This window comes from Eriocheir sinensis, chromosome 2 (assembly GCF_024679095.1).
Source record: "Eriocheir sinensis breed Jianghai 21 chromosome 2, ASM2467909v1, whole genome shotgun sequence".
In the NCBI taxonomy this organism is placed as follows: Eukaryota; Metazoa; Arthropoda; class Malacostraca; order Decapoda; family Varunidae; genus Eriocheir; species Eriocheir sinensis.
In genome coordinates, this window is record NC_066510.1 from 30,346,955 (window position 1) to 30,374,806 (window position 27,852).

General features: G+C 44.2%; 1 protein-coding gene across 2 annotated transcripts in view; it reads right to left on the reverse strand.

Annotated features, from left to right (window-relative positions):
- Window positions 1-15,258, reverse strand: part of LOC127002445 (UDP-glucuronosyltransferase 2A3-like) — a 271,862-nt gene extending 256,604 nt beyond the window's left edge. For both annotated transcript variants that reach the window (XM_050868421.1, XM_050868433.1), the window contains exon 1: window positions 15,234-15,258. The gene's annotated coding sequence lies outside the window, so the exon portion shown is untranslated. The remainder of the gene's footprint in view (window positions 1-15,233) is intronic.
- Window positions 15,259-27,852: the final 12,594 nt, after the last annotated feature.

Below are 27,852 nucleotides of genomic sequence, written 5' to 3' on the forward strand. Positions count from 1 at the left end.
GGCGGCGGGCCACCTCACGAATTCCTAAAACACACCAATATGTCGCATCGGCAGGAGCGGACGGCGGACAGATTACCGCCGCCAGGGGAAGACCGCCCGCCCCAGCTGTGTACCGCCGCGCTCAGCCACAGCACCGCGCACACAGCTACCCCGCCCCGTGCCTTTCCCCCTCTTCCCCCACCCACTCACACGCACACGCACACACGCACATTCCAACAAAACCATATTATCGTACTTAGAGGTCTGCACATATCGTTTTCAGTCCCAAAATTGCCGTACCCATACAAATAGCGATACTCGGAGTTATCGTTCAAACCGTAGATTGTTGATGCGTTTTTTTTTTTTTTTTTTTTTTTTTGTGTGTGTGTGTGTGTGTGTGATCGTTATGTGTCAAAAACCGGAAAAAATTACAATATGCTGAGGACAATAATCTCCTGGTAACACTGAATGACACACACACACACACACACACAGACACACACCATCCCCCCCTCCCCCCCCACACACACACACACCATCCGAACTTTTTTTTCCGGATATGCGTACATGATGTTCAGCGGCCTGTCTCCATTATGAATTTAAATAAGTCCGCGGATGCATGTTGAAAAAGCAGAGAAAAGTTAGCCATGCATAAGTTCGCATGTGTGTGTGTGTGTGTGTGTGTGTGTGTGTGTGTGTGTGTGTGTGTGTGTGTGTGTGTGTGTGTGTGAGTGTGTGTGTGTGTTCCCACTTCGTTACAATTCAGTGGCCTACATGTTATAACAGCCGTCAAATATCATGCAGTTTGTTTTGCCTGCATTATCACATCACTTTTTACTAATTCACTTGTGCAAATTTGGCGCCAGAGAGTCAACAGCCAAAACAGACACTCGACACGAACTGCCACGATACAACACCAATATCACTCATCACACGCCCCTGATACTACCACCACCACCACCACCACCACCACCACACCTGACGCCCCCACTACAAACTTTACCTAATCACTTATCCTTGGGGCGCCGCATGGATGAAAGGGAGAGTGGGAGAGGGAGAGAGTAAAGAGAGTGAGGGATAAAAAAGAGGGAATGGAAAAAAAATGTATGAGAGAGAGAGAGAGAGAGAGAGAGAGAGAGAGAGAGAGAGAGAGAGAGAGAGAAGCTAGGAGGAAAAAAAGTCACACACATATACATTGTCTCTCTCTCTCTCTCTCTCTCTCTCTCTCTCTCTCTCTCTCTCCATTGCTAACAAATAAGCAACTTTTCTTCTCCTCCTGCGGGTCTTCTTCTGGGCCGAAACTCCAACAGAACTTTCTCTCACCGTAACGAGATGAAGCTGACGGAGGAGGAGGAGGAGGAGGAGGAGGAGGGGTGGGAGGAAGAGATGGAGGAGGACGAAGAAGAGGGATCAGTAAGCAAGAAAGAAAGTGTAAGTGGAGAGATACAAGTGGTGGTGATGGTGGTGGTGTACTGGTTAAGTGGTTGAGGAAGGTGGTCAGGTCAAAAGATGTATTAAACGATGAGTGTGACCCGGTGTGACCCTTCCACCACCACCACCATCACCGTACACCACAACCACTCACCACTCACCATCATGCACCACCATACACCCCAACCACCATTCACAACCATACACCCTCACCATCCACCCTCACCTTACACAACCAGCAATACCTTTACCACGTCACTTTCACACGCTAACGAACAGAGGGAGAAAGACAGACAGACAGACAGAGGGACAGGTATTCGGCACAAAGACACACCCACTCCCTATCCTCCCCTCTCCTCCCCTCCCTCCCTTTCCATCACCACGCCCCCCCACCCCCCACCCCCCGTATGTTTGTTTGTTGTCTCCGGTGATGACTGCGATCTGCAAACACCGATTCCACTCCCCGCGCGCCGTCAAAGAGGAAACAGACACCTCGGCTTCGTTTGCACCTGTCGATCCGTGAGTGTGTGGAGGGGGAGGAGGAGGGGGAGGGGGGGGAGGGGGTATGTGTGTCCAGACGGGCCGCGTGTCACACCTGTCCGAGTTCCCAGGCATGTGACTATGTGTGTATGTATGTTTGTTTGTGTTTGGGTCTGTGTGTGTGCGTGTGTGTATGCGTGAGTGAGTAATTAACGGTGTCCCAGGTGAATATTGTGATTGACAGGTGTGTGTGTGTTTTTCTTTCTTTCTTTCTTCCTCTCTCACACCTGTTCGTCATGTCGCTTCCTATATACAGGTCGGCGCCGAGTCTGTTCTGTTCTGTCTGTTTGCCGGGAAGTGAGTTAACAAGCGAGCGTTTGGCACCAGGCATTGATTTGATTCTGTGTGTGTGTGTGTGTGTGTGTGTGTGTGTGTGTGTGTGTGTGTGTGTGTGTGTGTTATTTTGGCATGGTAATGATGATAATGATGATGATGACTATGCTAATAATGATGGCCCTAATGATGGATAACTTCGATTTGGAGGAGGAGGAGAACAAGAGAAGAACAAGAACGAAACCAAAAACAAAACAGGACCAAAGAGATAAAGAAAACATACGACCAAGAACAAAAACAAAACAAGAAAAACAAAACAAAACTCATAAACAAAAATGAGAAAGGAAAAAAACGAAAAAAAGTGAACAAGAAGAAAATGAGGGCGACAACGAGGTGAAGGCGAAGGTTTATAATGATTCCGACCTGGCCTGAACGCATTGCCCATTCAGCCGCTTCTCTTTACTACCGCTGCCTCTCAATGACCTAAAGTTCCTGCCTCGCCTCGCCCCGCTTCACCTGGCCTCTCCTTGACTCGCTCCGCCTCTCCTCGCCTCGCCTCCCCCCCTTCACCTGGCCTCTCCTCGCCTCGCCTCGCCCCGCTTCACCTGGCCTCTCCTCGCCTCGCCTCGCCCCGCTTCACCTGGCCGCTCCTTGACTCGCTCCGCCTCGCCTCGCCCACACGTCACAATTAAACTCGTGTCGTCGTGTGTGTCGTCCCTGACCCTGCTTCCACTCCGACCCTTGTACCTTTATGGCTTCGTTGCTCGTCTTAATGAAGGACGCGACTTGAAATACTGCGACGTGGATGACTATAAATTATTTCCGATTTTTTGTATTGTATGAAGAATTTATGGGTAGCGTAACTTAACAGATATAGACGATTACATGTTTGTTTAAAGGTAATGAGTTTATGTTTAAGATAGATAAAAGTTGCTGTTTGTAATGTCGAATCTAGAAATAATATAAACAGGGAGTCATTAGCGAGAGACATCCATTGAGGTCGAAGGAAAGGAGAGGAAGAAAAGTTAAAAAAGAAATCGAGTTCGTAAGTCAAGAGATACCGACTTAAACAAATGATTAAGAGACGGGAGATTTATAAACAAACGCAGCCGATCCAAAATAAAAGAAAATATTGACACTAAGCAGAATATAGAGATGAAATAAAACGAGTACGAATAACAGAAGCTGAACAAAAAGCTGAACAAAAGCCGCGTATAAACTGAAGACAGATCCACACACTGAAAAACTGAAAACTGAAAAAAAACGGAAGCAAGCACTAAATTTCATTAACACTAAAAAAACAAACAACCAAATAAAGGAAAAACAAAAGATCCACATAAACGAATAATGGACAACGAAATTAAAAAAAAATACAGAAGACAAAAGAACCACCCCCCCCCAAAAAAAAAAAAAAACAGATCCACACTAACGTATAATAAAAATGAAAAAAAAAAGCCAGCACTGAATTACATAAACACAAAAAACAAACTAAAGATAAAAAAAAAACATAACAGTAACAAAACAAAACATAAACAAGGGGATACGAGCACACACACACACACACACACACACACACACACACACACACACACACACACACGGCCTCCACATAAACCTAGGGATACAAGCCTAAACGCGGGCCGGATTCTTCTTCTTTTTCCCCTTTACGAGGGGCTTCACAACCCACAAAATATATATAACAACGAGGCTCCACCTTCATTATTTCCCGCGAGCCGACCACAGAGCCCGAGATAACGACGGCGGAGTGTGGGGCCGAGGATAGGGAGTGAGGTGCGAGGGGGGAGTGGAAGGAGGGACGGGAAAGGAGGCCAGACTTAAAATATATCAGACAAACTAAGCAGAGGATGAAAAGAGTGGATAGATGCGAGGTTGAGGGCGTTGGGAGAGGAGGGAATGGTAGGAAGGCTAAACAGATATGAAGACAAACTAATAAGAGTGAGGAGAGAAATAAAGTATGAAAAGTGTGGAAATGATACGAGACAACAGATAAAAAAAAACAGGCGTTGGGAGAGGAGGGAATGGTAGGAAGGCTAAAAAGATATGAAACCCAAACTAATAAGAGTGAGGAGATAAATAAATCATGAAAAGTATGGAAATGATACGAGAAAACAGATAAAAAAACAGGCGTTGGGAGAGGAGGGAATGGTAGGAAGGATAAAAAGATACGAGTCAGACTAATATGAATGAAGAGAGAAATAATTAAGTATGAAAATTGTAGATATAATACGGAAAAACAGATGAGGAACGAGTAAAATTATAAGATGAGGGAGAGAAGAGAACAAAGTAGAGGAATGATAAAATAATGTGATTGAGGGAGAGAAGGGAATATAGGGAAGACTTAGAAGATACTGTCAGGCAAAGGAGGGTATCTGGACACCTCACCTCCCGAAATTGACCTATCTTTCGGCTACTCCTCTGAATTCTTTTACAGGAGCAGCGAGTACCGGGCTTTTTTTTTCCATGATGGTTTCCTTTTTCTTTTGCCCTTGAGCTGTCTCCTTCGCTGTAAAAAAAAAAAAAAAAAAAACTAAGATCCATGAGGTAAGAGAAAATATAAGATGATAAAGAAAACTATACGAAAGAGGAAAAGAAAGAGAAAATGTGTATTTCTGAGGGACAAACAGGAATACACAGAGTAAGGAATATTAAGAGGAATGACGAGAGAGAAAATGAAGGATGATAATAAACGAAATGATAAGCAAAACAGGTGAAAAAAAAAGAGTAAGGGGATACGAACAAGGGAGATAAGGTAATGGTGGAGCCCAGACTTAAAAAAAAAAAGAGGTAAGAAAACTAAGGGAAGAATGAAGAGAGAAAGTAAAGAAATGAAAAGTGAGGAAATTATACGAAAAAAAAAGAGAGGAAAGAGATATGATAAGGGATGTGACTGAGGGATTTCTAGGCGTGCTCAGATGAAAGGAAATGAAGAGAGAGAGAGAGAGAGAGAGAGAGAGAGAGAGAGAGAGAGAGAGAGAGAGAGAGAGAGAGAGAGAGAGAGAGAGAGAGAGAGAGAGAGAGAGAGAGAGAGAGAGAGAGAGAGAGAGAGAGAGAGAGAGAGAGAGAGAGAGATCAGGTGAGCAAAGGGGAGGGGAGGATATTACAGAAGAAAAGATAAGAGAGAGATACCAGAGGAGAGGAAAGGAGAGGAAAAGAGAAAACGGAAGAAGATGAGAAAGAAAATGGGATAGATATGAATGACGAATACACGAGATGAATGGAGGAAAAAAATAGAGGAGGGAAGATAAACTGAGGGAAGAGGAGAAGGAGGAGGAGGAGGAGACATAACCAGCAGCGGAGTGAGTGACAGAAGGCTCAAGCGTGCGTGTGCGTGTGCGTGTGCGTGTGTGTGTGTGTGTGTGTGTGTGTGTGTGGCGGGGGGAGGGGCGTACAAGGAAAGGCTCTTCGTGACTCAAGTGATGTGCGGTCCCCTACTTTTTACCTCCTTAAGCGACTCTGCCATATGTCCCAAGGCGGTGCTTACGGTGGTGGTGGTGGTGGTGGGTGGGGAGATGACGAGGGATGGAGGGAAGGGGCGGAGGGAGGTGGTGAAGATGGAAAGGAAGGAAGTGGAACGAGTGAAAAGTGGATAATGGAAGAGGGAAAGTGGATGGGGTGGAGAGGTCGTGGTGGTGGTGGTGGTGGGGAGGAAAAGAAATGCATGCAGGTAAGAAAAGGTGAAATATTTGAAAGGCTGAAAGCGAGATCGTATAATATTTCAAGCTGGCATAATGCTTCTATATATCATTCTTATTCTCATTCTTCTACCATCATTATCAATATTTTTACCATCGTTTCAGTAGTAGTAGTAGTAGTAGTAGTAGTAGTAGTAGTAGTAGTAGTAGTAGTAGTAGTTGCATAATCATTTCACCATCATTTTCATCATCAATATAAGCCTTCACTACCACACTAAATAAAGGATGGTACGTAGTAGTAGTAGTAGTAGTTGCATAATCATTTCACCATCATTGTCATCATCAATATAAGCCTTCACTACCACACTAAACAAAAGATGGTACGTAATAGTGGTAGTAGCAATAGTAGTAGTCGTACAATCATCATCAACATCACTATCATCACCATCATCAACACAAACCCCCACCTCACCAAACAAAGGACGAAACACATAATCACATTCCCCAAAGCCCGCGGGGTACACCATCGGGAGGCTCTGTGATCGGCTCGCGGCTCTAGCTAGGCTTCACGCGGAGGATGGACGCCACAAACAGGCCATTACCCGGCTCACTCCGGCGGCGAGGCATCAGGATAATTACCCCTCCTTTTGATGATATACACGCGCGCTACGGCGGAAAAAATACACCCTCAAAGCCTAATTACTACCTGTCATTGTGGTAGGCATCATTTGACTATATGTGTGTGTCGTGTTCAGCTTCAAAGAGGAATAAAGAGGAAAATGTTTGATGTGACATGGAGATACAGGAAGCGGGCATCGTGGATTTGAGAGAGACTTAAGCTAATTGTATTTTAATTACGATTTAGAATAAGAAATGGACTTGAGCAAATCTTATCGTGAGTTAGAGTGATAAAAGACGGACAAGCAAAGCAAAAGAGTACCAGATAGTTCAGGGATAGTAGGTAAGGAATACAGACGACCAGAAGGAGGTGAAACTGAAGCCTTTGACAGATTAAAACGTAGTACTCAGAAACAGGGAAGTGAAGGACGTTGGGAAAGGCCTTTGTCCCTGCAGTGTAAGTAATGGCTGACGATAACGATGATTTCAATTATTTCTTTGTTTTCTTTTTTTTTTTTTTTTTCAGTAAAAGAGACAGAGCGTCGGCTGGAAAAAAATGTCCGTCAAAACGTTATCATTATATTGGTAACAGCGGAAAAAATGCTGAATTGTCCTCAAGTTTAGTTCCAGTTTGTGTTTTAAGCTTCATTCGGTTGTTAATTTACGTCCATATTCAGTTCCTGGTAGCAATTCATCACATTTTTTCATCGCTAATACTTTCCATTTCTGTGCAGTTGTTTTTAATTTCGCCGATATTGATTTCATTTACTCCAATTACTCTGATTGGTATGTTGATCCATTCGTAAATATTATGACTTTGTGCGACACCAAACATGTTTCCGGTATTTCGACTATTGCAATTCACGTTTTGATCCTTTTAAATTGAAATGATTATGTCGCAATTTCAAAGCTAGTTTTGTTACACCAATAATGTCAGTTAAAATTTCGATATCTTTTGTCCTTCTCCCTAACCTCTTCATTCTCCTCATAGGCCACGTCCTCCTTTTCTTCCCTTCCCTCTCACTCCTCCTCTTTCTCCTCCTGGGGTAAAAAATAATAAAAACGCGCCTTATGGGAGTATATTAATTAACACTGCCCCCCTGTAATTTCAAACCTATCCTTGTTCGCCGCTATTTCGGGCAAGACTTTTATCGGTCAGTCGCAAGTTCGATTTCGCGGAACGAACTTCGAACAGAAACTTCCCGGACTTGTTTCAGCGGTGATCCGGCGTGCTCTTCTTCCCCCGAGGCACGCGGCTGACCCGGGCGACCGCTGGACAAACAAACACACGAACTTACGATGAAAGGAGGCGCCGCAAAGAGATTGGACTCAGATTACGAACTTTTACAGATTATTGGAAGATGATGACAATGATTATGATGACAATGATGATGATGGCAACGGTGATAATGATGATGATGATGATGATATAGCAGCAGCAACAGTAGTAGTAGTAATAGTAGTGACAGTAGTAGTAAAAGTAGTAGTAGTAGTAGTAGAAGGTAGTAGTAGTAGTAGTAGTAGTAGTAGTAGTAATGGTAGTCTGTTCATCACTAATAACCTCCAGGCCTTCCGTTATATCCTAGCAATCAACTCATGAATCTCTTAGTCACTTGGGAAATATACCTTGCACTCCTCCTCCTCCTCCTCCTCCTCCTCCTCCTCCTCCTCCTCCTCCTCCTCCTCCTCCTCCTCCTCCTCCTCTTCCTTCCTCCTTATCTCCCTCCCATCGATAATTTCCTTTCTTTCTCTCTCCCTCACTTTGAACTCCTTGCTTCTTCCTCCCTCCCAAGTCTTCCTTTCTCTCTCTTCTCCCTTCCTCCCTTTGAATTCCTCCAACTTGTTTCTTCCTACCTACCTCCCATCCTTCGTCAATTTCCTTCTTCTTTCTCTCCCTTTGATAATTTCCTCTCCTACTCTTTTCTTTCTCCCTTTGAACTCCTGCTTGCTTCTCTCTCCCTCCCTCCCTCCCTCTCTTCAACAACTTCCTTTCCCTCTCTTTTCTCCCTCCCTCTCTCACTTCAACAACTTCCTTTCTCTCCCTCCCTCCCTTTGACCTCCTTTTCCCACCTGTTCTCCTCGGGCGGCCAGCTGACCACCACGAGGCCGCTGCGGAGCTCTTTAGACCTAAGATTGGAGCACCTCTTGACGCTAAACTAATCAAAACTTTCATCGTTCATCCCCTTATGCTCTTCCCCAACCCCCTCAGCCACCCTCAGCTTCCTTAGCTTTCTTTTATTTTCCTTCATTACCTTCCTCAGCCGCTCTCAGCATCCCTCGGCATTTCTTTTACTCTCCTCCTTCCATCTTCCGCAGTCTCCCTCAAGCTCCTCAATATTCTTATACACTTCTTCCTTTACCTTCTGTTGCATCTCTCAGGTATCCTCTGCATCCATTGGTCTTTCTCTTACCCTCTTCCCTGCACCCCTTACTCAGCTTCCCTCAGCTATACTTCAACGAAAAGGGAAAGTACTAAGAGATGGGATGATGAGAAAGGGAAGGGAAGGGAGGGATGGAGGGAAGGAGGGAGGGAGGGAGGGAGGGAGGGAGGGAGTTTAGTTTCTGTTCATTTGTCTACATCTCTCTCTCTCTCTCTCTCTCTCTCTCTCTCTCTCTCTCTCTCTCTCTCTCTCTCTCTCTCTCTAAGAATGATTTGAGGTCTTGTCTTAACTTGTGCAACCATCCATTCATTCATACACACACACATACACACATACATACATACATACATTAATAAAGACACACACACAGACAGACACACACATTCCGACCTACATATATATTCCATTTCGTTATATTCCTTTCGTCTATTTCATCCCACTCTCCATCAATCACACCTCCACCTACCTGTCTACCTGTCCACCCCCCCACCCCCCTTCCAATCAACAGGTAGACAGCACACGAGTGGCTGCCAACAGGTAACATCGTCTTCGCTCGTCCCTGCGCCTTGTGGGACGTAGGAATGTCAGTCAGAAAAAGAGAGAGAAAACAGACACCCGGCACCTGTCACCTGTCACTTTTTACCCGTCTCCTATCAACGCCGCCTCCACTGCCTCCGCCTCCTCCTCATCATCATCTTCTCCTCTTCCTCCTCTTCTCCTCTTCTCCTCTTCCTCCTCCTCCTCCTCCTCCGCAACATAACAACCTCCTACCTATCCAATTTGCTTTCTCCTCAAACCTTCTCTCTCTCTCTCTCTCTCTCTCTCTCTCTCTCTCGTTCCCTATTTATCATTCTGTCTGTCTGTCTGTCTGTCTGTCTGTCTGTCTGTGTCTCTATCTCTCAGTCTCTCTCTCTATCTCTTTCTCTCTCTCTGTTTCTTACGTTTTTTCCTTCCTATACCTGTTCTCGATCTCGTGTTTCTCCTCGTACGCTATTCATCATTCCCTATCTCTGTCTTTCTCTCTGTGTCTCCTGTCTCTTCCCTCTCTGTCTCTCTATTTTTGCATTCCTACCTACCTGCCTTTCTATCTATCTATCTACCTATCTATCTATCTATTTATCTATCTTTTCCTCCTTACCTATCTCTTTCCCTGTCTTTCCCTCTGTCTCTCTCTGTGTCTCTTGTCTCTTCCCTCTCTGTTTCTATTTTTGCCTTCCTACCTACCTGGCTTCCTATCTACTTATCTACCCCTGTCTCTGTCTTTCCCTCTGCGTCTCTCTGTGTCTCCTGTCTCTTCCCTCTCTGTTTATATTTTTGCCTTACTACCTACCTGAATTCGTATCTACCTATCTATCTATCTCTTTCCCTCCCTGCTTACTAACCTACTTATGTATCTATCAACCTACATCTCTATTTCACTCTCTACGTATCTAATTCTTCCTCCTCCTCATCATCATCATCATCCTCCAGTTCCTCGCCGACGCCATCACGACATAATCATTGAAGTTATGCCCATCCGCCGTCCCCTCTGAGCGTGGCGTGTCCGGGAGCCTGGCCAAGTTTTAATGAGCTTCCCACCCCCTGCGATTAGCCGGGGGAAGGTAAACACCGGTGCGGCCGCTCGACACACCGCGGCAATGTGCGACGAGAGACCTCCCACCCCTTTTTTTTGTGTAGGTTGAGGAGATGGACACAAGTGAGCGAGGCTGCGTTAAAGAAGGTGAATAGAGGAGTGAAACGGTGCACGGGTGAGTGGTGAAGGCTGGAGGGAGAAAGAGAGAAGGGATAAAGAAGGGAGATAGAGAAAGTACGATATGATAGGAAAAGAATGGACAGAGATGGTTGAGAGAGAAGAAAGCGATGGAAGGAGAGAAACGGGGATAAAGAGAGCACGTGATGGAGCGTGGCTACAGGGAAAGAGAAAGGGAATGGATATAGAGGGAAAGTAGAGAGAATGAGACATACTACTGGATGGAAAAGAGAGTTGATAAGAGATGGTAGGAAATGATAAGGAAAGCGGAGGTGGGTAGGGAAAAAGAGTGCGCGAGAGAAAGAAGAAAAATAAAAAGAAATGGAGAAATAAGAAGGGAGAGTAGGGTATTTGTAAGGGAAAGGAAGACAGGGGACAGAGAGAGAGAGAGAGAGAAAGTGAGGACAGAGAAAAGGATGGGCGACAGAGACATAGACGAAAAGAGAAGGGAAAGAGACAATAAGGAAGGGAATGGGAAGTGGAGCAGAGAATGTAGGGGAAACTGAGAAAGAAAGACAATAAAGAAGAGAAAGGGAGGGAAGAGAAACTAAACGGCAGGAGGGAAAAGAAAGAAAAAACAAGACAGCTGGAGGCGACAAAAAAAAATAAAAGGAAGCACAGGTAGAGAGATAAAGAAAAAACAAAAGAGAAAAGACTGGAGGTGGCTGGTCTGACAGGCGGAAAAGAAAATGGGAGGTAGGGAAAGAAAAAAGGGATGTATGTACCCCAAGGAAAAGTAGAAACACAGGGCGAAAGGAAAAGAACGGGATGAAAGAACAGGTTACCAGGAATCGTGCCAGGGGAGAGGAGAAACCAGGGTAATAAATATGGCGTGACGTGGGAGGAGGAAGAACAAGGAGAAATAAAAACAGGAGTAGCAGAAATCGTACCAGGGAAGGGGAAGGACCAGGGTAATAAATATGGGGTGACGCAGAAGGAAAACAAGGAGAAATAAAAACAGGAGTAGCAGAAATCGTACCAGGGAAGGGGAAGGACCAGGGTAAGAAATATGGGGTGACGCAGAAGGAAAACAAGGAGAAATAAAAACAGGAGTAGCAGAAATCGTACCAGGGAAGGGGAAGGACCAGGGTAAGAAATATGGGGTGACGCAGAAGGAAAACAAGGAGAAATAAAAACAGGAGTAGCAGAAATCGTACCAGGGAAGAGGAAGGACCAGGGTAAGAAATATGGCGTGACGTGGGAGGAGGAAGAACAAGGAGAAATAAAAACAGGAGTAGCAGAAATCGTACCAGGGAAGAGGAAGAACCTGGGTAATAAATATGGCGTGATGCAGAAGGAGAAGGAAAAACAAGGAGAAATAAAAAATGGAGTAGCAGAGGAATTGAATAACCAGGAGAAAAGAAAAAGAAAAACATGTTAGTGGAAGAGAACCGGGAATAGACGGTAAACGCAAAGACAGATACAGAAGAAGAAAAACCAGGAATACAGTAATAAAAGAAAGGACCAAGAACCGAAGGAAGAAAAAGAAAACAATATCAATGAAAAGGAGAAAAAAAGGAAAAACTACAAATCATCAGAAAAAGAAACAGAGAGACATACAGAAGAAGGAAAACCAGGAATGTAATAATAAAACAAAACACCAAATACGAGAGGAGGAAAACAACATCAATGAAAAAAAGTAAAAAAAGACTAGAAAAGGGAAAAAGAAAAAGAGGAAGGGAAGGGAAAGGTACTGCAAAAAAAAAGTGTCACAAATCACCAGAGAAATAAAAATGGACAGAGACGGAGACAGAGGGCGGAGACACAGGCGGTGATATGGGTGGTAGATAATGCATCGGTACTCTCTACGGGGGTGTTACATAAGGACACGGGCGGGGGAGGGGGGGCGGAGGAGAGGAAGAATCGAACGTGGGAGGGAGGTGAGTAGGTGACGTGCCGGCGGGGAAGGGGAAAGGGACAAAGGGTAAAGGGGCAAAGGGTAGAGGGTGAGACGGAAAAGTAAAGGGAAAAGTAGAAGGGCAGAAAGTACGGTAAAATGTGGGAAAGAAAATATGACAAAATGAGGGAAAAAAAAAGGGACAAAGTGAAATGATAAAGGGTAAGGCAGAGGATGACGGGTATGATGAAAGGGTAAAGGGTAACGATGGAGAAGCAAAGGGTAATATGGAGGAATCTTTAAAGGGCAGAGGAAATGGTTGGGAGATAGGGAGGAATGCAAGATGGGAGAGGGAGAAGAATGGATGCTGGGGCGAAGCCGAAGGGAGGGAGGGAGGGTAATAGGAGAAGGAGAAGGAGGAGGAGAGGAAGAGGAAAAGGAAGAAGAGGAGAGGAAGGATAAGAGGAAGAAGAGGAGAAGGAGGAGGAGGAAGGAGAAGAAGAGAAGAGAAAAATAAGAGGAAGAGGAAAAGGAAGAAGAGGAGGAGAAACGATAAGAGGAGGAAGAGGAGAAGGAGAAGGAGGAAGGAGAAGAAGAGGAGAAGAGAAAAATAAGAGGAAGAGAAAAAGGAAGAAGAGGAGGAAGCAGAGAAGGAGAAGGAGAAAGGAAAAGAGGAAGAGGAAAAAGAAGAAGAGGAGAGGAAGGATAAGAGGAGGAAGAGGAGAAGGAGAAGGAGGAGGAGGAAATAAAAGGAAGAGGAAAAGGAAGAAGAGGAGAAGGAGAAAGGATAAGAGAAGGAAGAGGAGAAGGAGGAGCAAAAAAGGGAAGGTAAAGGGCAAGAAGGACAAAGGGCAAGGTGGAAGGGCAAAGGGGAGAGGAAATGGGCCGGATATAAGCAGGAAAGCATCATACGGGAGGAAGAAGGATGCTGTAGAGAGGATGAAGGGATGGAGGGTAATAGGAAGAGGGGGAGGAGGAGGAGGTAGAAAAGGAAGAGAAGAAGGAAGAGGAAGGAGAAGAGGAGGAGGAGGAGAGGAGAAAATAAGAGGAGGAAGAGAAAAAGGAAGAAGAGGAGGAGGAGGAGGAGGAGGAGGAGGAGAAAATAAAAGAGGAAGAGGAAAAGGAGGAAGAGAAGGAGAAGAGGAGGAGGAGAGAAGAAAACAAGAGGAGAAAGAGGAAAAGGAAGAAAAGGAGGAGAAGAAGAAGGAAAAGGAGGAAGAGGAGGAAGAAGAAGAAGCAAAAAAGAAGAACGAAGGAATATTATTAGAAGAAGAAAATGAAGAAAAAACGAACTTGCATTACCAGCATTACAACTATCAATACTGTTTTTACTATCAATAAAAAAAAAAAAACGTAGTGAGAAATGGCAGTAAAGGAGGAAGCAAAAGGAGAGGCTACAAACGGAGACGAAAGAAGAAAGGGAGAGAAGAAGAGAGGAAGCAACAAGCACAAGAGGCGGAGTATAGCAGACCACTGAGGACGCGCGCGGGGTCGGACCAATAACCTGCGAGAGCTTGGTCTTGATTTGTTGGTAATTAGGTTATCGAGGCCTCAGCTACAGGTGGAGGGGGGCGGCGCTCCCTCGTAAAGACACTGGAGGGACGGCGAACTCGATACAGACGGAGAACATTACTTTTGAGCGGAAACGGAGGAGGATGAGGTTTGGGGCGGACAGTAACAACGAATACAGGTACTTACTTCTTTTTCTTTACTCACAGCCATTACGATACTCATACAAACCTTAAATCTGAAAGAAATATAGATTGATGAACAGCAAACTCGAATATTTAAGCGAAAACAGGAGAGGTGGACGTTTGAGTCAGAAAACAACAACACTAGTGAACGCTCTTTTTAAACCGTGAAAGCCATTACGATATTCACTCAAACCTCCAGACGAAAAACAAATATAGATGAAGCCAAGTTTACGACAGAGAATAGCAGCGCGCGGCAGACTTATAGGCTGAACAAATACTAACTCTAGACGATGCTTTCTTCACCTTTGCAATGGCCACTACGATACATTTTTTTAATATTTTTTAGGTTGAACAAATACTAACACTAGACGGCACTTTCTTCACCTTTGCAATGGTCACTACGATATGTTTTTTTTAAAGGCCACTACGATATGCTTTTTTTATATGCTGAACAAATACTAACACTAGACGGTACTTTCTTCACCTTTGCAATCAAACCTATCGTCTGTAGAAAAAAATGGATTGGAAACGGAGAACTTCTAAGCGGTAAAAAATAAACAGACCCTTCGATCAGACGGAAGCAATATTGGCAGCTACTTTTCCCCACATCACAGAAATTAAGAAACAAAAGACCTAAGACACAACAATAAGTGGAAGACTCTCAATACCTGTAAATTACTCGTAAGCGTCGTGAGGTATTATAATTACACCTCCAATAATACATAAACTAATGCCCTCCTCAAGGCAGTGCATCTTCGCTATTAACTCAAAACACTTAAGCAAAAACAAACACAACAAAAATAGGTAAACACTTGAGCAAAATAAATGTATAATAAAAACAAACATCACGTGCATTTTCGCTATTAACTCAAAACACTTAAGCAAAAACAAACACAACAAAAATAGATAAACACTTGAGCAAAATAAATGAATGAAAAATAAATAAAACCACAAGATAAACAAACAAAAACTGAAAAAAACACCACCACAGGTAAAAACTTCATAAAAAAATAACAAATAAAATCACCAGCACCACCACATCAACAGGTAAACTCTCAAAACCAGGTAACAACTCACAGTCATCCCAGGTGTGAAATCAGCGCCCTCGGGTACACCTGCCGCTGGAGGGAGAGAGAAAGAGAACATAAGACTCCACACCTGCTACCTGCAATCCAATTAATTAGCGACTTGATTCTCCACTGCTGCCACCACAGCCCCCCCGGACCCCACTTCGATCCCCCCCACCCACGGTAATGAGCTTCCAACAGTTCTTGAGACTCAGAGGCCAATTTGTCTAATAGGGCGCATCGGGGGCAGAAGCGCGTCCTCCAAGAATCAAATTGTGGAAAGTCTTCAAGGACTCTCCAGTCAGCCTCAGCGGACTTGACACACGCCGCGGAGGAGGAGGAGGAGGAGGAAGAGGAGGAGAAGAGATGAGAGCGACAAAGAATGGATTACGCAGAACTTTACAATATGATGAAGATATAACGCTAAAACTCCTCCAGCGAAACACACACACACACACACACACACACACACACACACACACTGAAGAAGGGACGGACAACCTAAGGATCCCCATTAGCCGTATAAGGGAGCGGGCACCAGACGGCCGGCTCGACGCTCTCACGGCCTCTGGTCCCTACAATAGCATATCAAGAGTGTATAGAAAAGCAGGTCGCAGCGCCGCGGGGAATAGGAGGAGGAGGAGGAGGAGGAGGAAAAGGAGGAAGAGGAAGAGTATGACCGGCTGTTGTGATGCCTTCCAATCGTCCTCCTCTTGACACGATAGCCTCCATACAGCATCAGACACTCAGCACTCGATTCCAGCTTCAAGGAGTGGCTTTTGAGAGCGCGTGAGTTCTATACAGGAGCGTAAGTGGGTTCGCTTCCCGCCTCGCCATCCTGCACTGAATGGAGATACTCAATGCCCCGACTGGAGTGGCCATAAGGATGTTTGGGTGTCTCGTTAAGGTTCGCTAGACGGGTATGTGTCAAGCCGGCCTCTCCATGTAACGAGGTAGAAAGTGAACAATAAGGAAACGTGCGACACCTTATTCTTGAACTACGAACTGTATAAGAAGAGAGCGTAAAAAGGTCGATATAGGATCATTAGGTAGAGTCTCTATACATAACGAAGCTATAGAATACGTCCTTTCGAGCGTTGCCAAGTTGTCAACAGTCTGTAACAGTTCGGGATAAGGTCATTACGTCGAGTCTTTATATAACATTTACATTTGAGTAGCGGGCTCTTTTTTTTTCATTATTGTTTCTTTTTTTTTTTTTTTTTCCCTTAAACTGTCTTCTTTGTTATAAAAAATACAAATAAAACCGAAGATACATAAGCCAGTATTCCTCAGCGTATCTGCACCTCAGTTCTCCCGTTTGAAAAAGCCTCTCTTAACCGTGTATCAGCGACGGGTCAAATTTGTGGCTTTACCGTGTAGCAGCGACAGGTCAAATTTGTGGCTTTACCGTGTAGCAGCGACAGGTCAAATTTGTGGCTTTACCGTGTAGCAGTGACGGGTCAAATTTGTGGCTTTACCGTGTACCAGCGACGGGCCAAATTTGTGCCATGATATAAACCCCCAAAAATAGATGATGCATAAACTGATCACAAATGCGTTAATATATATTATGAAATGGTTTGTGTGAGTGATGATTTTTTCTCATTTTTCTCGCTAAGAGGGGCCTTTAAAAAACAGGATCCCCATAGCAGCTACCAGATTAAAAGTTCCTGAGATTTACATGGGTTGCTTTTCCATCCCAGTGATAGTTGTACCCGACTTCTGCACTTTGAACGGAAAAAGCACCCTTGGAAAACCCGGTTAATCTTCTCTGTGGCCTTGGAAAACAGTCGTAATGGGAGATACATTTAAGAATACGAACATAGTACCTCTGAGCACCGTTCCCAGATATCGTACTCAGAGCACAGTATTTACCGGATTCTGACGCCTAACTATTGCCAAGAAACATCAGGATCTCTCTATTCAGGAGCAGTGAGTAGCGGGCTTTTTTTTTTTTTTTTTTTTTTTCTTTACGCCCTTGAACTGTCTCCTTAGCTGAAAAAAGAAAAGAAAAAAAGAAAAAGAAAAAAAGAAGAATATAAATGAATCTTGTTATTAGGGACCAGGAGACGGATTTGGGGTCCGAAGTCGGTATATATATAAGCGGCTGAGTACGACAATCTGACAACGTTGCCTCTGAGTGTTACCAAGTCGTTACCAGTCTGTGCCTCCCCCGTGTTGGCTGTTGTTTGGACGCATATCACGGCCCATTTGTTTACCATGACCGGTGCGGGAAAGAGTTGAAAGACACTGATGGATTCGTTCAACAGTATATTAGCGTTGCAAATATCCCATGACCAGCGGGACGTATTAAAACATTGGATCCTTTTTAATAACAGAAGATTTACTGCCCGCATAAATTCCACCATCACAATGAATATGTTGATTAATGGAATGAGCTAAAACAGAAAATAGATATGTTTGAAATGTTGAAATCACTCGCACACAAAAAACATGAAAAAATACACCCAACCATTTCAGTACAGCTTTTTATTCGGTTCATTTTTTCTATGCAATTATGATCCGAAAGTTTGCTCATGAGAGGATGGCCCATCAGAGCATACCTATGTGTTAGTGCAGTGGGTACCCTGGGAAGTAGATTCTGCTATATTCTCTTTTGGAAAATAAATGAAAACAAACTAACAAACAAACGTCCGATGGAGCAATGGTGTCCTAATGTCCGTTCCTGGTCTGTATACGCCATGAGGGAGATATGCTAAGTATGCTGAGTATGCTAAGTATGCTGAGTATGCTAAGTATGTTGAGTATGCTAAGTATGTTAAGATGAGTATGCTAAGACAACGACAGACAGACCGACAAAAAGACAGACAAACATAGACAAGTAGACAAATGTAGAAAAAAAAAAACAGATATACGAAAACAAAGATAGGCGAAGACATACACACACACACACACACACACACACACACACACACACACACACACACCTCAACGCCTTCACTCACACTGATTGGTGGTGGTGGTGGTGGTGGGGGCGGACGTAAAGGCTTCCAACTTAAACACCTCAGCCTTCGTCAGCCCACCAAGCGCCGCCCTTCCGCCTCACCGACTCCTCCAGGAACACGCCACGGTACGATTATTTGGGACACTTTAAGATTCAATCCCTTTCTGGAAACCTTATTCTCAGTGGAACCCCGGCGTGATTTTTTTTTACTTTTCTTTAAGAGTTGAAAGTCTGGCTTAGGTTAGAGTTGGGGGCGAAAAACGTGATTAGTGACCCTTGTTAAGCTTTCTGAACCCACGGAGTTGAGGTCTTTAGCCTTACACAAACCACCCATTTTCCGATTTTTTATTATTTTTTTACTACAAAGGAGACAGCTCAAGGGCACACAAAAAAGCAAACAATAAAAAAAAGCCCGCTACTCGCTACTCGCTGAGGAGGACCTTTTTCTCAGTGGGACGCCGGTGTGATTTTTAAACTTTTTTTAAAGAGTTGAAAGTCTATCTACGGTTAGAGTTGGGGGCGAAAAACGTGATTAGTGAGCCTTGTTAAGCTTTCTGAAGCCACGGAGTTGAAATTTTTAGCCTTACCCAAACCAGCCACCCTTCTGATCACTATGAAGACAACACGAGGAGGAGGATCAGGAACTTGGTCTACGCTAACATTCTTATGGAGGAGGATCACGAACTTGGTCTACGCTAACATTCTAATGGAGGAGGATCAGGAACTTGGTCTACGCAAACATTCTACAATACAAAGAGAAATGCACAATTATCTTTATCAGTTTTTATTTTCTCTTTGGTACAGTTGCTCCAAGTTATGCATCATGAGGCCGGAGTTCTTACACGCTCCCGCCTCGCAGTTCAACTCTTCCTAAAAGCAGAAAAGAAGACTAATAGGTTTCTCATGAGTGTTAGCTTTACATTCATTCCATCAAGGCCATAAAACTACCCGTGGAAAGGCCTACAATTCCCTTTTTGGCCACTCCTCTGTACTCTATTCAGGATCAGTAAGCAGCGGGCTTTTTTTTGCATTATTGTTTTCTTTTTTTAACGCCTTTGAACTGTCTCCTCTGTTATAAAAAAATAACAAAAAAAAAACTTTCCATGTGTGCCAGAGTGCCACAGTGTTTAAGAATAAAGCTTTAATCCCTTGGCTGCGGACCACCTACAAAAAGACATCACCAAGCTACAGGAATGGAACAAAAAGTGACTGCCACAATACAATGCAGAAAAATGTAAAATCATGCACCTTGGGAGGGGAAATCCAGCATTCCAATACCACATGGGAAACACTCCACTATCCACCACAGAGGCAAAGAAAGACCTGGGAGCATTTTGTTACCACGCTACCAGTGAAGGCGAAATCCGTGTCAATCGCAGCGGACGGGTTAAATGTTCAGCAATAACAAAAATATAGACTAGGTGATCATGGGTTTGGCCTACATTTAAACTAACCACGTGATGGATGATAATATTAGTGAAGGACGATATTAAACACTTTCTTTTTTTTTTTGGAGGGGGGGAGAGGGGGGGGTTGGGGGGGTTGAGTAGGTGGAAGTAATACGTTAGGGTAATAAATCACGATAAAGTAATATATGGCCTCCCCCCCTCCCCCCCTCCCCTCTCAAACTCCTCTAACCCCTTCCACTCCCCCATGCCACCCCCCCCTTTCCCTCCCCCATCCTCCCCTCCCCCCCACCTCATTATCAACACCCACACCCTCACTGATCCGCCGCAGGGGCCTCCGTTCGCACGCCCGTGAGAGCTTTGCCGGTGAACTTTTATCAACATTCAGATTTATGGCTTTGAACTAGGACTTTCAGCCTCCTAAACACGGATTACAACTTCCTTAAACTCTCCCTAAATCAGACTATGAGGTGAGTTGACAAAGCTTCCTCCCCCGCTGCCTGCAACGCCGTCTCCCCCGCCGCCTCCAACGCCGCCTCCGCTTTCCAACTCCACGTGAAGAATGACTATGCTAATGTTTGGTGGCTTTTGTCCATCTCTCGGCCGCCTTCACCACCACCATCACCACCACCACCATCACCACCAACAACACCATCACTACCAACACCACCACCACCACCACCATCACCACCAGCGTTGTCAAATTATCGTACTCATCGCGTTGCATTTTCGTAATTTCTGACTAATAATGAATGCAAAAACAAACAAACAAACATCATTAAATAGGAGTTTTAACGCTAACTTCAATTTCCTGTCGTTATTTGTGTAGGTACGAGAGTTTGAGGCTTAAAAGTAATAAAGACGATGTGGTGAATACGATAATCTGGCAACGCTAATTACCACCACCACCATCACCACCACCACCCCCACCACCACAAACAACAACATCAACAACAACAGCTTCTACCTCCACCCCCATCACGGCCATCACCACCACCACCAACACCAACAACAACAACAACAAAATCAACAACAACAGCTTCTACCTCCACCCCCACCACGGCCATCATCACTACCACCACCAACAACAACATCAACAAAATCAACAACAACAACAACAATTTCTGCCTCCACCCCCACCACCCCCACCATCACTACCACCACCAACAACAACATCAACAAAATCAACAACAACAACAATTTCTGCCTCCACCCCCACCACGGCCATCATCACTACCACCACCACCAACAACATCAACAAAATTAACAACAACAACAATTTCTGCCTCCACCCCCACCACCACCACCATCACCACCACTAACACCAACAACAACATCACCATCAATTACACTGACAGCTGCACCACCACCACCACGACCTTCATCACCAACCATTTCATCACCTAAACGGCATCAACGCGGCCTCCACAACAACTACCACCATAGACTCCACCGCAAATACCACCACGCCCTTCTACTCCTCCACCTCCACTATCATCATCACCTCCACCATTTAATAGACTTACACGTACATCACCATCAAGGATTTCATCATCTTTTAATATCCATCACAGCGACCTTCACCACAACCACTATCACCACTACTACGGCCATCATCACAATAGCCACCATTATCACCACCCATACCATCACCACCACCACCAAGACCTTCATCACCATCTAACCGACATCACCCCCATCACTTCATCACCACCACCACCATGAGCTTTGACTACTACGGCCCGTACCTCCACCTCAGCGTTCATCAACTCCACTTCCTTCAACACTCACGTCACTCCCACCATCAGCTACACCGCCTCCACCATCCAGCACCACCGCCACCACCATTACATATAAGACCGGTATTATAGACACTTTCGCTTCTCACATCAGCTATTTCTAGAGGTCAAAGAAGGGGTCAGTCGGATTCTAATGAGAGTTTCTTCAGGTTCACGGTACAGAGGAAGGGTCAAACTACCACCAGGGTCATAAAACTACTCCTGGAAATGCTCACAACTCCTACGAAAGCCTTGTCAAATATGTGTTCTTGGGAGGCGAAATGTCATAATACGAACCTAATCATTTCTAACTGCCGAAAAGGAGGTTAAACGCATCCCCATGAATATACCTTTACGCTCACGGTACAGGGAAAAGGTCAAACTACCACCAGGGTCTTAAAACTACTCCTGGAAATGCCCACAACTCCTACGAAAGCCTTGTCAAATATGTGTTCTTGGGAAGCGAAATGTCTTACAAAACGAACCTAAAAACTCCCCCGTCGGCTACATCACTATTTTGACCCTCAGCGAGACGTCACCGCTAGCATTTCTCCGCCGTCACCATCACCCACACCCACCCACACACACACACACACACACACACACACACACGCCCACGCTTCACCTTCAGGCCTTGACCCCGCCCTCATCCCCTGAACTTCCCCCCCACCCACCCCCATAGCCTCGGCTACCGCTTCCTCCACTCTCATTACGTAACCACCTCGCTCTCGTCACCTCCAGCAACGGTGTCAGGTGCAGAGGTAACAGTAGTAATAACAATAAGAATACTAAAAGCGGTGGAAATAATGCTAATATTCGTAATGATATAATAATATTGATGGTAATATTATCATAACACACACACGTACAAACACACGTAGCATCAGTGACAGATAGAACAGACCCCAAGTAGGACAGACAAGCAAACAAATACAGATGCAGATATACAGACAAACAAAACAATGAGGCAGACAAAGACATACGAACAGGCAGACAGACAGACGAACAGATATTCCCTTCTCCAACACCTGCTCCTCCTCCTCCACACATCTTCAGTGCAATACTTTTCTTCCCTTTCCTTCCTTCCCTTCTTCTTTCCCTTCTTCTCCCTCACCTTCCTTCAACCTCGCCTCCTCTTCCCCCTTCCCCTTCTCCCTCGCCTACCCTTCCCCTTTCCTGCTCCCCTTACCTCACGTATCTCCCTTACCCTTCCTTCTTCCCTTCCCCTTCCATTTCCCTCACCCTTTCCCTCTCTTACCTCCCCTTACCTTCCCCTTCCCCTCGCTCCTCCCTCCACCTTCCCTTCTCCTCCCCTTTCCCCTCCTCCACGCCCTCGCCCTCGCTCCCATCTCTTTCGACAGTGATAAGATTACTTTGTTACGGATGCAAATGACAAGTTCACAGGTTTCTGACGGACCCAATAAGAAAATAAAAGTACGAGTGAGGTGTTGGAGAGAAGAAGAACTGCAGCGGCGGAGAAGAGAAAGGAGAGAGTGTGTGTGAGATTGATTGATAGGAGAGGAAGGGTGGGAGAGAAAGGGAGACGGGAAAAGAGACAGAAACACAGATACTGAAAGACAGATGGAGAGGAGGATACTGACAGGCAAAGAGACAGACAGTGATGATTGGAAAGGAAGTCAGAGAAAGGGAAAAAGAAAGAGACAGACAGATAGAGAAAGGAAAGGAAGTCGAGAGAAGGAAAAAGAGAAAAAGACAGACACAGATACAGAAAGCCAAAGAGCGGAAGATACAGACAGGCAAAGAGACAGACAGTTATGATAAGAAAGGAAAGGAAGTGAGAGAAAGGGAGACAGAAAAAGAGACAGACACATACAGAAAGACAGATGGAGCGGAGGATACAGACAGGCAAACATACAGACAGATACAGAAAGGAAAGAAAGTCACAGAAAGCGAAAAAGAAATAAAAACAGACAAACAGATACAGAAAGACAAAGAGCGAAAGATACAGACAGGCAGACAGACAGATAGACAATTATGATAGGAGAGGAAGAGTGTGAAACAGGAAAAGAAAAAAAGAGGCAACACATACAGAAAGACAAAGAGAGAGATTCAGACAGACAGATACAACGTGTGTGTGTGAAAAGGAGAAAGAAAAACAAGAAGATAAACAGAAAGACAGACACATAGAGACAGATAGAACGAGACAGAGAGAGAGAAACAGACATATAGAAAGACAGAACATACCAGTGCCATATCCAAAGACAGAGACAAACAGACAGACAGATAGACAGACAGACACAGACCAGCAATCAATCAGACAGACAAACATTGAGTCAGACAGAAAGAAACACACATACACACATGGACACACTGACATTGACAACATAGATAAACACAGACATTGACAACATAGATAAACACACACATTGACAACATAGATAAACACAGACATTGACAACATAGATGAACACATACAGACAAATATAAGAAAATAAAACATAAAACACATTCAGATAAAAAGATAAAGTCGTGGCATCAAAAGATAATCAAATGCTCATGAGAAGAGGAAGAAGAAGAAGTTTTTAGATTGATACTGAAACTTTTGCATTGAGATTCGATACACGTTGGCGTAAATATTAAAGAAAGAAACACAATAAAAAGAGAAGAGAGGAGAGGAAGACAGAGGGAAGGGAGAGAAGAAAAAGGCTGAAGAAAAATGAGTCTTAAATCATTTTATTACAATACTCTGCATTTTATTATTCAAGGATTATTCATGTATCTTTTAATTACGCTTTATCGTATGAGAGAGAGAGAGAGAGAGAGAGAGAGAGAGAGAGAGAGAGAGAGAGAGAGAGAGAGAGAGAGAGAGAGAGAGAGAGAGAGAGAGAGAGAGAGAGAGAGAGAGAGAGAGAGAGATTGATATAAGAAGACAAGAGAGAGACAACCAGGTAGGGAGGAAAAAGGGATGGTGATGAAGAAACACACACACACACACACACACACACACACACACACACACACACACACACACACACGTTTTAACCTTTTTCGATATTATTTTTTTCTTCACTATATATATTTTCTAGCAATCATACCCCTTCGCTTCCTTCGTAAAAATATCTTTCAAATTCCAAACTGCTTTTACATTTTTTTTCTTTGAGCTTTCGTCGTCAAAATAAACCCTTCAGCGCCGCGCCTCGCAACGACAACAATCATGCGATCAATTGCCTTCTGACCTTTACGAAATGCTCTCGCTCTTTTCTTTCCTTTTTTGGCGGCAGAATATATCATGACCTTCTTTTTTATTTATTTAGCTTCTCTTGGTCCGCCTCTTACGGCCTAAAAATATCCGGCAATCGGTATTCACTTAGACAGTCAGTGAGGAGGTCAGTCAATCAGTCAGTTAGTCAGTCACTTAGCTAGTCAAACAGGTAGGCGGGGAAGCAGGTAGGTAGACAGGTAGATTCATCCTGTTAGCCAGTCAGTCAGTCGGTCAGCCAAGTGTAGTCGTCAATCAGTCAATCATTCAGTCGGTCAGTCAGCCAGAGAGTCATACAGTTACCCAATCACCCAGACAGTCAGTCACAAGCGTAATCAATCAGTTATTTAGTCAGTGAAATAAATAAATGAAATAATAAATGATGGAGGAAGGGAAGAAAGAGGAGAAAAATGAAGTTGGCCAGTCAGTCAGTCAATCAATCAGTCAGTCAGTCAGTCAGTCAGGCGATCGAGCAGGGTGTCTCTTTAATAATCCTTTCCTCTATTCGCTATCTACACTGACGCCTAACCGACTTTAATATTTCAGAGGCCTAACATATTTTTCATTCATTCATTTTTTATTCATCATTCGGTAAAAATAACTTTGTCCTTCACACGGTCACTCTTCAACGCACCCATTCTCTTCCTCCACTTCTGTCTCTTTGAATCCTTACTTTTACTACGAACGAATATATAATTACACTTTACTTAGGTGTGTGTGTGTGTGTGTGTGTGTGTGTGTGTGTGTGTGTGTGTGTGTGTGTGTGTGTTTTAGGGAGGAAATTGACTTATCCGACTCACTTTCAAGCTCAAATGTTCACTTTTTGCTCTCTCTCTCTCTCTCTCTCTCTCTCTCTCTCTCTCTCCCGCTTCTTCCCTTTCTGAACTCCTCCCCTCCCTTGAAGGTTTAATGTGTTTGCGTGTTTGTTTAGTTATTTGTTTATTAGCACGTGTATGAGGGAGGGGGATACACATATATACACACACACACACACACACACACACACACACACACACACACACACACACACACACACACACATAAGCACCAAGTCAAACACAGTCATACGTAGCTTAAACATGTATGCACACCACCTTGGACTAATGGAAAGGACAGATACAGAGTTAAAAGTTACACACACACACACACACACACACACACACACAGAGAGAGAGAGAGAGAGAGAGAGAGAGAGAGAGAGAGAGAGAGAGAGAGAGAGAGAGAGAGAGAGAGAGAGAGAGAGAGAGAGAGAGAGAGAGAGAGAGAGAGAGAGAGAGAGGTAAAGTATGATGGAAATTCAGGTAAAAGTGTGGTTAGGTTGAACAGGTAAAGAAATATAAAATGATGGGTTAAAATGATGAGTTGAAATGCACAATTAGAGACCGATAGACTGATACAGATTTTGATACTGATAGATGGTGATGCAGATGATGATTAAAAATACCTGGATGAATAGACTTACAGGTAAATCAACGTAACACACAAGACGAAAGCTCAACAGGTAAATAGGTAAAAAATGATGACCTAGATAATCACGAGTATAGGTTTTGATATAGATGATGATACAGATGCTAACTCTAGATACCCGTACGAATAAACTTACAGGTATGTCAACGTAACACACAAGACGAGAGCTCAACAGGTAAATAGGTAAAAAATGATGACCTAGATAATCACGAGTAGGTTTTGATATAGATGATGACACAGATGTTAACTCTAGATACCCGTACGAATTAACTTACAGGTATGTCAACGTAACACACAAGACGAGAGCTCAACAGGTAAATAGGTAAAAAATGATGACTTAGATAATCACGAGTAGGTTTTGATATTGATGATGATACAGATGCTAACTCTAGATACCCGTACGAATTAACTTACAGGTATGTCAACGTAACACACACAAGACGAGAGCTCAACAGGTAAATAGGTAAAAAATGATGACCTAGATAATCACGAGTAGGTTTTGACATTGATGATGATACAGATGTTAACTCTAGATACCTGGACGAATTAACTTACAGGTAAAACAACGAAACACACATATGACAAGAACTGAACTGGAAAAGAAATATAAAATGAGAGCTTAGAAAATCATAAATATAAACCGATAGACTGATACAGACTTTGATAGATGATGATTCAGATGCAACCCATAGATACCTGGACGAATTAGCTTCCAGGTAAATCAACGTAACACACAATTAACAAGAACTGAACTGGAAAAGAAATATAAAATAACAGCTTAGAAAATCATAAATATAAACCGATAGACTGATACAGACTTTGATAGATGATGATTCAGATGCAACCGATAGATACCTGGACGAATTAACTTACAGGTAAATCAACGTAACACACACACACGACGAGGCGAGGGGAGGACTTTTAATATGGTTAGTGCGCCCCGCCGAATATTCCCTCCAATATACGTAGCCTCGCCGTTGCAACTCGAAGCCGAAAAGAAGAATGCAAACACGCACACATATTAGGCCGACCCTTCCAAATTACCGATATTAGGATCACATCGGGCCGGACGGGAGGAAAGGGGGTGGGGGGAGAGGATTGAATGGAGGAAGGAAGGGAGGAAGGCAGGAATGAAGAAAGGAAGGAAGGAACGAGTTATTGGAATGAATAATGAAGGAAGGAAAAAAGGAGAGAAGAAAGGAAGAAAAGAAGGAAGGAAGGAAGGAGTTATTGGAATGAAGGAATGAATAATGGAGGAAAGAAAAAAGGAGAGCAGAAAGAGAGGAGAGAAGGAAGGAAGGAACGAACGAACGAATTAATGGATTGAAAGAATGGGTGAAGGAAGGAATAAGGGAATGGCGGAAGGAAGAAACCAAGGAGTAAAGGAAGGGAGAAACGAATGGAGAGAAGATATGAAAAAAGAAGAAAGGAAGGAAGAAAGGAAGGAAGCAAGATAATGGAGGAAGGAAGGAAGGAAAGGAGAAAGGTTAAATGCTGAATAACGTGATCCAATCCACTGCCTACCTCTCTCCCGTCCTCCCACTCTCATCCCCTCCCATCCCTCCCTTCACCTATCCCCTCCTCCCCTACCCCCATCCTCATTAACCCGCCCGTCCCTATACTCCGCGCAGCCTCGCTAAATCACAGACTGGCTTCCATAACGTTCGGAACTTATCGCCCCCAATTTATAAGCCGGGACGTGGACGCCGCTGCACCATAATCCCGGAGTTTTATGGAGGGCGAAGCAGCTGCCGCGTCCATTCCCCGAAGCTTGTTTATGAGTGTAGGGCGGC